This window comes from Eupeodes corollae, chromosome 2, assembly GCF_945859685.1.
Source record: "Eupeodes corollae chromosome 2, idEupCoro1.1, whole genome shotgun sequence".
Taxonomy (NCBI): Eukaryota; Metazoa; Arthropoda; class Insecta; order Diptera; family Syrphidae; genus Eupeodes; species Eupeodes corollae.
In genome coordinates this window covers 98,656,804-98,668,561 of record NC_079148.1, presented here as the reverse complement: position 1 = coordinate 98,668,561, position 11,758 = coordinate 98,656,804, and the positions used below count along the sequence as shown (strand labels likewise).

Genomic DNA, 11,758 nt, shown 5'->3' with positions numbered 1-11,758 from the left:
TCAAGGCAATACTAGATTTAAATCTAATTTCAAAACGATGCATTTTTAAGTGTTTAATAGTTACTTCAACTCACTGACAACAATAAATCAGAACTAGTTTAGAGTAAAAGAATCCAAAGCTTTAAATTAAAAAAGAATATGTTTAAAAGACAGAACCAACATAGAGCATTAGTACGCTTAACAAATGAGCCTATTCAAAGTGCTTGCATAAAGTCCAACGTCCAGCCTGCCTATGTATAAGCGGATCGCTTCGCACGACCCCGTCTGCGGCACTGGACACCTTGCTCTACCTTACACCTCTTGACATATTTAGCAAATATGACAAATAGCTGCAAGCTCTGCTATTCGCCTCAATGCTTAGTCGCAGTGGACTAACAACAACATTGGCCAATTCTTGGAGGATGAGTCAATCCATTTTTACACAAATGGGTCAAAAATATAAGAAGGGGTTGGTGGAGGTGTGTACTCTGAACGATTGAAATTAAGTCTCTCATTCCGCCTTCCCAATCATTGTAGCGTGTTCCAGGGGGAACTTTTGGCGATAAAGGAAGTCTTGTCCTGGCTTAAAGAAAACGTGATATCAACATCTGATATCCGTATTTTCTCTGACAGCCAGGCCGCTATCAAATCTCTGGACTCTGTCTCTACAAACTCTATAACAGTTCATAAGTGTCGATCATCTCTAATGGAGATGGCGCAACAGTTTAATATTCACCTTTGCTGGGTGCCGGGCCATAGAGACATTCCAGGTAACTGTTAGGCAGATGAACTCGCCAGGAACGGCACAGTACAGCCCATCCTACCACGTTTGGCAAGTACTGGCATACCAATCGCTACTTGTAAATTGTTGCTAATGCAAGACGCTGCGAGGAGGGCAGGCACCAGGTGAAACAACATCACCACGTATCAAGCCACAAAAAACATCTGGCCAACACTAGCTCGAAAACGCAAGAAATACCTAGGGGAATTCTTCTTTAACGATCTAAACGATCTAAATCATATCGGTATAATCAGCCTCTCACGTTTCGTAAGGGACTCAAGCTGGTTCCATTGAGCTTAGGAGGAAGCCTCAAGATTCATGTGGTATCACAATGGACCATTAAACTGGCCTAAGTGTGTCCGTTTCCATCTTGGATAGTGGCTGTCCAAGAATTATTCAACCTGAACAATAATAAGTAACGAGATTCACTTGTTTCCAGATAGATTTGAATTTAATGTACTGCCTACACAACCACCATAATCTGGGATTAAAATACATGCCTACAAGGTTCCCAGCTAACTCTGGTTTGTATTGAATTGGATATGAGCATTAAATTAAACTTAAAAGAATTATTAAAAATGCAACTCAACATAAATAAGCTGAGTATAACAAATAGATCGATCAAACAGCAACAATTTTTATTATATTGCAATTGGATTCCCTAAAATTATTTGAAAATAAAAATTAAATCCCGCACTTTTAGTACAAAGTAGCTTCTATTCATATCTTAATAAAGCATTGCTCAGCATTAAGTCTTTTGTTTGTTTGTCTGATCCAAGCGAAAAGATTAAAAATCTGTTTGTGATATGAATTAACAAAAAAAAAACAAGTATTTAAGGGAATACTACATTAATCTTCTGGGTTCCGCATTATCATTAATTGTTGAAATCGTTTTGCTAGGTACAAAGTGTGTTTACGCCTTGAACAACACCTTTTAACCAATGTAACTTGGGTACAACGAAAATCTAAATTTTGATCAAATTTAACGCCATCTGTAATTCAATTTACCAAATATCTTGTGTAAACCAAGTTGTTGTACTAAACCCCATTAAGATAAAAAGAGAAAACCACATCCGCAAAACAATTCAATTCTATAGCCAAACCATTCATCCTTCAGCGAAAAAATAGCACATGAGCAAGAAAAAGCAGAACAAAACAAATTATTTTAGTAAAAGAAAAGTATGGAGCTATTTGTTTGGAGAAGAACCACACATCGCATTGCCATCGAAATCGAATCGACTATCGACATCACATATACACATTCACATTATTCACATTCACATACCTAGGAGCAGAGCAGAGCAGACAAAAGTTCCGTCATTAAAATTCCCAAATTCCCATTTCTTTGTGCCATTGCCAAAAAATTATTACCTACTAATTTAAAAAAAAATTGCAAATAAATGTACATTTAAAGTTCATGTGTCGTCGGTATTTATTAATTTCTATAACTTAGATAGAATAAAGTTAAATAAAAGAAAACGTTGATCGAAATTTTTCGTCGAAAAAGTTAAAATTATTCGAGACATTTGGCAAAGGAGTAAATTTTCGTTGCATCGCCATCGCTATCGAAATCGACATCGCCATCGCCGCGCCGCCGCTGCCAATGCCACTGCCACCCAGCGCCAGCACCAGCACCAGTACCAACACCAAAATGGTCAAAGGAGCCTCTGAAAACTGTCCCCGTCGTCCCCAGTTTTTTTAAAACTTGGTGTGGTGGTGGACTTTTTTTTTTGCAGTTTTAGTTTACGTAAGTGCACCGCACCGACTTAGAGTAGAACTAGAGCCAGGGCTGCCTCAGCAGTTTCGTTTTCGTTTGCAAGACTCTTTGTGTAGCCTGTGTCTGTAGATTTATTGTGTTCTTTTCATTTTTCTGCTACGCTCGTCTTCGTCTTAGTTTTCGTTTCCGTCTGCCCGCTACAGCGGCCGAAGTTGATTCTTTAAAAGTTATTATTTTTTTTTCTTGTTATAATTTTTCTTGTTGTTTATGTTTTGTTTCATTTGTTTCTTCTTTGTTTTGATGTGCTCTTCTTCTTCTTCTGCAACGTCTTTTCTTGTTGCCTAATTAACAAATTAACGCGTGCCACTACGACTGCCATTCCATAGGAGAGTCGACCTCGAGAGTTCAGCGTCTGCGTCTCCGTTTAAACAAAAAAGAATTGCAATCAAATTTTCTACGGTTAATAAAATATTAATAATAATAGTCATTTGGTAACGTGAATATTTTGTTGGACAGTGGACTCCTGACTCATCACACAAGGTCAAATACATCCCAGACAAATCTAGGTAACCAATTAACTCCTAACTGCATACCAATGTATCCCTAAAATTATTATAAAAATGCATTATTTTCTTAATAAGCTGAGATATGAAGTATTGTTTTCATTTTCTTTCAGACCATTTTCCAACAATCTTGGCCTTTATCTTGGACCAATTGAAAACTATAAAACCTCGAGATAAAATGTTTATACATAAATAAAGAGTTACCAACGAGTTAAACAAAACGATCAAGAGAACCAAACGCAGGTAAGTTTAGGAAACTAGTTAACAAAATTCTGGTCCTATAGTTTCAGCTCAGTTTAAACAAACAAAAGGTATACATAGTGCAGTTTATGCAACTGTCCTATTTAAAATATTCTACTAGATTCTACCTACACAGTTTTAAATGTGTATAACTTGTGGATACGAATGGTGTTCCTTTATTAAACATCAATGAATACATGGAATCTTTATTACAATATGCGTCGATCCATTTAAAATGTATTTTAACTACGAAAAGATTTCTTTTTAACTCACATATAATCATAGTTATAAGGTTGACATAGGACAATTGGAAATTAATATTTCGGAAATCGAAGAAGGTCTTTTGAATTTAGATAACGATTGCAAGCAAGGCCCTGATGAAATTCCACCAATTATCTAGAAGAAATGTGCACTTGCTATATCTGAGCCCCTTTATTTTATTTTCAATCCCTCTCTTGTGAAAGTAGAATTTCTTTATCCAATTCATAAAAATGGTCCTAAGCAGGAAGTAAATAACTACCGTCCTTTTTGTAAATTATCAAGTATACCAAAACTCTTGGAGAAAATTATATGTGAAAAGTTGACATTTCTCCTTAAGGAGCATATTTAACCTTTTCACTTACTTACTTACTTAAGGTGGCGCTACAGTCCGGGCGGACCTGGGCCTCAACCAATAAGCGTCTCCAGCCAGCTCGGTCCCTAGCAAGCTGTCTCCAGTTTCGCACGCCAAGTTGGTTGAGGTCCTCTCCCACCTGGGTGCGCCACCTGAGTCGCGGTCTTCCTCTACTGCGCCGTCCCTCGGGATTGGATTCGAAGACCTTCCGGGCTGGAGCGTTGATGTCCATTCGTTCTACATGACCTATCCATCTAAGCCGTTGGACTTTAATTCTGCTAACTAGGTCAGTGTCGCTGTACAGCCCGTACAGTTCGACAGGACCAAAAATCACCCGAAGAATTTTTCACTCGAAGCATCCTAAGATGCTCTCATCTTTCTTTGACAGGGTCCAGGCCTCAGCGCCATAAATGAGAACCGGGATGATGAGTGTCTTATAGATGGTGATTTTATATGCTCGTGAGAGGACTTTACTTCTAAATTGCCTTCTAAGTCCAAAAAAGCAGCGATTTGCAAGAGTTATTCTTCGTTTGATTTCAGCGCTGGTGTCGTTGTCTGTATTAATAGCGGTGCCTATGTAGACAAAGTCCTTAACTACCTCAAAGTTATAGCTGTCCATGTGACGTTTTGTCGTTCAGTGTCCTTTTTTGATGACAGCATATACTTGGTAGTACCCGTGGCATGATGGTTAGTGCGTTGGACTGTCATGCAAGGGGTCTAGGGTTCAATACCTACCTGTGCCACCTTAATTTAAAAAAAAAATAATTTTCGCGGGTACTGCCTCTTGCGAGGAATTGACAAATCCTTCAAGAGTAATTCTTGTCATAAAAAGTGCTTTCTCAAACTAGCCGTTCGGATTCGGTCTTAAATTGTAGGTCCCTTCCATTCCTGTCAACAGTACTCGCACACAGCCCTGGTTCACAACGGACTGTTGCGCCACCCCATTTTATTTTGATATACTTGGTCTTGCCCTCATTGACCACTAAACCCATCTTCTTCGCTTCCGTCGCAATGCTCAAAAACGCTCCACTGAAATCACGCTTTGATCTTGTAAGTAATTGGATGGACCTTTGGAAGATTGTACATCTATTTTTGACGGTTGAGTTTTGCACAATTCTTTTCAGAACGATGTTGAAGAAGTCGCATGACAGTGCATCGACTTGTCTAAAACCTATTTTGACATCAAATGCATCGGTAAGATCTTTTGCGACCTTGATAGAGCAGCGTGCATTCTCCATCGTCATTCTGTACAAACGGATAAGTTTGACAGGGATGCCAAAACTAGGCATTGCTCGGTAGAGCTCTTCCCTATAGATGCTGTCATACGCGGCTTTAAAATCGATAAAGAGATGGTGGGTATCGATTTGAAGTTCCTGGGTTTTTTCCAAGATCTCCAGTAGTGTGAATATTTGGTCGATAGTGAGCTTTCATGGTCTGAAGCTACACTGATAAGAACGGCTTTACGCAATGTTAAGGATACTGATGCCTCTGTAGTTGGCGCAGTTTAGAGGGTCTCCTTTCTTATGTATCGGGCACACTATGCTGAGATTCCACTCATCGGGCATGCTTTCTTCCGACCATATTTTGCAGATGAGTTGGTGCATGCTCCGTACCAAGTCATCGCCTGCTGCTTTGAATAGTTCGGCAGCGATGCCGACAGTTTCAGCAGCTTTGTTTGACTTAAGTTTAGATATAGCTATCTTCACTTCGTCAAGGTCGGGTAGGCGGAATTGTTGATCTGCGTCGCCGAGGTTGAGTGGTTCTATCTCCCTTACAGCGGAATTCGGTTCGTCATCGCCGTTAAATTTAAAGAAGTGATCTTTCCATATTCTCAGCATCGACTACGGTTCTACTACGATGTTCCCCTGATCGTCTTTACAGGCTTCGGTTCGTGGCTGGTACCCTTGGGAGGTTTTTTTTACCTCATTCCTGTTGTGACATCCCTCTATCTCCTCGATCGCGCGCTTCTCATGCTCTCTTTTTTTCCATCTAAGAAGCCGGTGTTCCTCTCTCCTCTTCTGCTCGTAGAGCTCGCGAGCAGCTCTAGTCCTTTTGTGCAGCGCCGTTTTGTATGCCTCTTGTTTCGCTGCGTGAGCTTGCCGGCATTCGTCGTCAAACCAGGGGTTTCGCTGTGGTGGTCGTGTGAAACCTAGCACTTCAGAGGCGGCATCTCTGATGGCTGCAAGGCAATGTTGCCACTGGTTTTCAATGCTTAATGCAGGAAGCATAGGACTCCTTAGGAGGTTATTAGAGACTCGATCGGAGAAGGACATGGCAGTCTCTTGCGATTGTAGCCGTCTAACGTCGAATCTTCTCACAGTACTTCCTTGTTTTGGCTTGGATCGGGATTTTCGTAGCCGTACCTTGGCTACAACGAGGTAGTGGTCCGAGTCGATGTTGGCTTCTCGGAATGTTCGGATATCCTGGATACTGGAGAAGTGTCGTGCGTCGATCGCAATGTGGTCAATCTGGTTGACGGTTGATTGATCAGGAGATTTCCATGTCCCCTTGTGGATATTAAGATGCATGAACTGCGTACTAGCTACCAGAACGTCTCGCCCCGCAGCGAAATCGACCAGCCTGAATCCGTTGTAGGAGGTAGTGTCGTGCAGGCTGTATCTCCCGATTATGCCACTAAAGATGTCTTCTCTTCCTAGCTTGGCATTAAAATCTCCTAAGATAATTTTAATGTCATAGCCAGGGCACTGCTCATATGTCTCGTCCAAGAGTTCGAAGAATATGTCTTTGGTGTCTTCATCTTTCTCCTCTGTTGGGACATGCTCGCATATTAGGCTTATGTTGGCGAATTTAGCCTTGATGCGGATTATTGTGATGCGCTCACTCACACTGTTGAAACTCAAGACTTTTTGCCTGAGCCTAGTTCAAACAACAAATCCACACCCAAATAGACGCTGTCTTTGTTCTCGGTAGCAGTCGCCGTAGTAGATTTCGCAATCTTTTAGTTTGCGTTTGCCCGGTCCATCCCATCGCACTTCTTGGATGGCTGTAATATCTGCCTTGCAGCAGTTTAGGGCTTCCGCTAATTGTTCGGCTGCACGTGCTCTGTTAAGGGACCTAACATTTCACATACATATCCGAAGTTCGTTGTCCTTATTTCGTTTGCGTGGGTTGTCAACAGTGAATCCGTCCGTATCCGAGGCTTGTTGGTGCTTCGAAACTAAAGGTATTTTTTACGTGGCCAGTAAGTCACCACGACGGCACAACCCCTAACCTGGAGGTCCAGATCCTTAGTATAATTCCAAGGTAGGGGAGCCGTATAAACCGCTCCTTACAGGCCTGGGCTCCGAATATGTCGAAGAAGCCCTATAAGGTGTTCACTAAGTATTTCAACCTTACTGGAACCTTTTCAACATGGCTTTATTGCAGGAAGATCCACTACCTCTAATCTTTCTATCTTTTCCAATTTCGTTTTAAATAAACTCCAAGAAGGCTACCAAATTGATGTTATCCATTCTGATTTTGCGAAGTCTATTGATAGAGTTAGTCATACTATTTTGATTGAAAAACTGAAACAATTTGGTTTTCACTGAAATATGCTGAAATGGTTGGAGTCATATCTAAGGGGCCGTGTACAATTCGTTTGTATTGATCATGTGCTCTCTAGTTCGGGTGTCCCGCAAGGAAGCCATCTAGGTCCCCTTCTTTTTTTAATATTCATCAACGACCTGACTGAAATCTTCTTAAATTCTAGTACACTTTTATTTGCAGATGATTTAAAGTTTTTCAGATGCATTCATTCTTTAAATGAATGCAAAATGATCTCCAAAAGTTAACACAATGGTGTACAACTAACCAATTATTGTTGAACGTTAATAAATGTCAAAGTTTTTCTTTTTGTCGCAAATTTTCGAAAATTTCTTTTGATTACAAAGTTAATTACTTTGTTATTGAACGGGTTTTGGAGAAAAAGGACCTTGGTGTATTGTTTGATTCAAAACTAAACTTTAGCAAGCATATAGAATATATTGTAGCTAAATCTAATTCAATGCTACTTCTAGTATCCTTTTGTCCTTAAATATCTATTTGACTCCTATGTTAGATCAAACTTAGAATACTGTTGTGTGATTTGGAATCCTTACTACAATAATTATTCAAATAGAATTCAAATGATCCGAACAAAATTTACAAGGTTTACAATTCAGAAATTAGGTTGGAACATCGAAATCCCGTCGTAGTCGACTACATGTAAACTTCTTGGAACTCAGTGACTTGAAAATGTAAGAAAAATGTTTTCAGTAATGTTTGTAAGTGACATTTTGTCGCGTCATATCAAATGCCCTTTACTTTTATCGTTGATAGATTTGTATGCTCCCTCGCGTCAAATAAGAGAACGTTGCTTATTCGGAGAAAAGGAACATAGGGTAAACTATGCTTGTAATGAACCTTTATGGCTGACACACATACACGCTTCAGCACATTACGTTACATTACGTTCTTTTCCTTACGATTGTCAAACAAAACGTGAGGTCGAAGCTCCATTGTGATAGCATGCATTGAATTCCTATAGCTGAACTCGTAAACGTCAGGCGAAGCCGAAGCTGAAGCGTGTATGTGATTCAGCCATAACTCGCTGTGTTAGAGAAACTAATCTCATTTCAAATCATATTGATTTTAATTTTCATATAAACAGATACACTTTGGAAAATAATATACTTTTGTTCTTTTCGAATTAATTAATCAAACCATGTTTATATAATTGTTATTTTAAACACTTAATGTTATGTATTATTACGCCTATTTTTTTTTTTCTTCTAATAAATGATTATTTATTTCTCGACCCTTTGTAATCTAATTGTAGATGAAAAGATCTCTAATTGATGTGAATAAATAAATAAATAATAATCACATTATTCTACCTGTCATTCAAACAGGATTGAAAAGTCCTAAACAAAATTAACCACTCTTCCTAAAGGGTATAAAATGTAAACATTTGATTGCCGATATGAACTTAAACTTAAATAACATACTTACATAGCTTCGATGTTGTTAACTAGCACCAAGTCTGTTCTCAAAAATAGACTTTAAACGAAGTGTAGTATTATTGCTGCTAACCGACACGTTTAAATAATGTTAATTGCATCTAAGCATAAAAATGTCATTATGGAGACATCATGTTAAGAGACATTTTATGTACAAAACTTATTTCGTAGCGTAACAACTTACAATTTGCATAGAATTATATTGTTGAATTTTAAACGTTGCTGCAGCCAAACAAATAAAAAACATATAATTTAATGTTATGGCCAACAATTTAGCTTTATTACAAAGATACGATGGATAACGATAGTACCCTTAGCTTTTCATAATCGTTTTCAGATTCACATCCCTTTTCTTCGGATGTGGAACTGCAACGACAAAATATGATAAGCTCATTAAATTTCGACCTAAACAGCATTGTGTTTATTTATTTTTTTTTACGATAGTGGAGCAATGGTTCTTAACAATGATTTTAATCCCACCTTATTTAAATTTAAATCTATCGATGAACAATTTAAGTTATTTGAAGTGCTCATTCGACTTAAAGCTTCATTCTTCCCATAGTTCTATGGAAGTCAATATGTATAAAATCAAATGAATGTAGGTGATGAGTTCCGCCACGGTAATTCAAATTTACACAAGATAGTAAATAAGGTGCATCAGTTTCACCATCAATGAGTTGATAAAAAAATACTAAGTCATTATTAACACGCCTTTGTTAGAGAGATTGCATTTGAAGAAGAAGAATACGATATTCATAGGGAGGCAGATCATAAGGATCATCCCAAGGAAGACCCTTTAGGGCAAAGCGAATGAAATTATGTTGAATTCATTCAATACGTTTTCTATGAATTTCGTAATAGGGAGTCTATACCTGCGAAGCATATTCAAGATGAGGACGAACATGGCAATTATACAAAGAAAGAGTAACATAAGGATCATTAAACTCCTTTGCCCAGCGTTTTATAAAACCAAGCATAGAACTTGCTTTATTAACAATAAAATTATTGTGATGTGTAAACTCGTAAGTTGGAACAGAAATGGACACCTAAATCTTTAAATGTGGAGACGCGACAGAGTTTTTGCTGTGATATAAATTAATCAAATACACAAACGATTCGTTTTTTAGTAAAAGTTATCGTCTGGCATTTTAAAGGGTTAAGTGAAAGGCTATTTTTCCCACACCAAAATGTGAAACTATCAATGTCGGCTTGTAAGAGGATACGATCATGGGTAGACTTATACATTTTCATGTCATCATCAAAAATGAGAACTTCACTTGAGCGTAGACATGATGATACGTCGTTTATAGATAGGATGAAAAGAAAAGGGCCAAGATGGCTTCCCTAGGGGACACCAGATTGAGCAACAAAAGGTTTGGAATGACAATTTCTAAATTTTACCTCATAGGATCTGTTTTCAAGGAATGGTTTGATCCTAGCTAAGAAAAATGGTGAAAATCCAAGAGCTTTAAGTTTAAATAAAATAATTCCGTGGCTATGTTGGTCAAAAGCTTAAGAAAAGTAAGTGTATACACAGTCAACTTCATGACCTTGTTCTAAAGCGTTTGAACCTATGTTTGAGAATGTGAGGAGATTAGTAACAGTTTAATTTTTTTTTCATAAAACCATGTTGCTCTTCGCAAATGAGACTTTTACTAAAAAATGCTACACTTTCCCAAACAACTTGTTCAAACAATTTAGGAATGCAAGAAAGCTTTGCAATGGGCCTGTAGTTTGTTATATCCCCCTTTTTACCTTTCTTGAAAATTGGTGTTAAAAATGACTTCTTCCATATACTGGGCCTGTTTTAGAGAAAGTTTGAAAAAGAACGTAAGGGGTTCAACTAAACCATTACTACACTTTTTTAGTACTATCTGGGGAATACCATCGGGACCGGCTGAGCAATCATCATTCAACGCAGATAAAAGATCAAGGACCGTACTCTGTAGCACAGGGATGTGACTACAGCTAGTTTGCGAAAAGGAGAGAAGATTATGAAAATATACTTCGTTAACTTCTTTAAGGCTATATTAACAAATGACTCACGGAAATTTGTTGCGAAAGCGTTACAGATATTTTGTTTTTATTTCTCTTACGAGTAACAAGCTCCACAGATTACTTTAGAATTCTTTAGGTAAATAAAGTTAACATTAAACAATGGTGAAATTACATTCTTATAAATAAGTACAATAAATCATTTTTGAATTTTATTCTGGAAAATGAAAGATCAAGATGTCCATTTATTTCATTGAACCCTCTAACTTACCTTGAAATTGGTTCATTCATTCCGTAGGTTGTTCTATATCTAGTTTGAAAAAGGTGTCTTTCCCTCCACGGTCTTATTGGAGAATAAATAAAAAGTAAAGACAAGACTCACTGGGACTCTTACAAAGAATCTAAAAGAATGCACTTAGGAAATCCAAGCGATCCTTCTGTGACACGATAGAAGAAACTTTTGAAGCCTCTAGGTTACGGATATTTTTTTCAACTAGTCCAGCGATGCCAAGGTCCTTGAAAAATGCAAACTGCTCCTGGACAAATTCAAGTAATGAATCGCTGAACTTACTATTGGACTCACTTTCCGAAACTTGCACAATTAAATACGTTCAAGTTCCAATACAATATATCCATAAGGTCTGATAACAAGGGACAAGCTACAATGGACTCTCAACAGCTTCAAACCATTTAAATCTGCAGGACCAGATCAGATAATACCAGCCGAATTACAAAAGACTTCTGATATATGTACTCGTAATTGCACCAATCCTTGAGGCAATTTTTACCAGCTCTCTTTACCTGGTCCATGTTCCCTCGGCATGGAGAAAAGTTAAAGTTGTTTTTATACCCAAAGCAGGTAAATGCTTC

General features: G+C 38.1%; 1 long non-coding RNA gene across 1 annotated transcript; it reads left to right on the top strand.

Moving 5' to 3' along the window:
- Positions 1-2,001: 2,001 nt before the first annotated feature.
- Positions 2,002-3,284, top strand: LOC129947956 (uncharacterized). Its single transcript, XR_008781789.1, has 3 exons — positions 2,002-2,507; positions 2,864-3,043; positions 3,154-3,284. It is a non-coding gene; the product is annotated as an uncharacterized LOC129947956 (long non-coding RNA).
- The last annotated feature ends 8,474 nt before the right edge of the window (positions 3,285-11,758 follow it).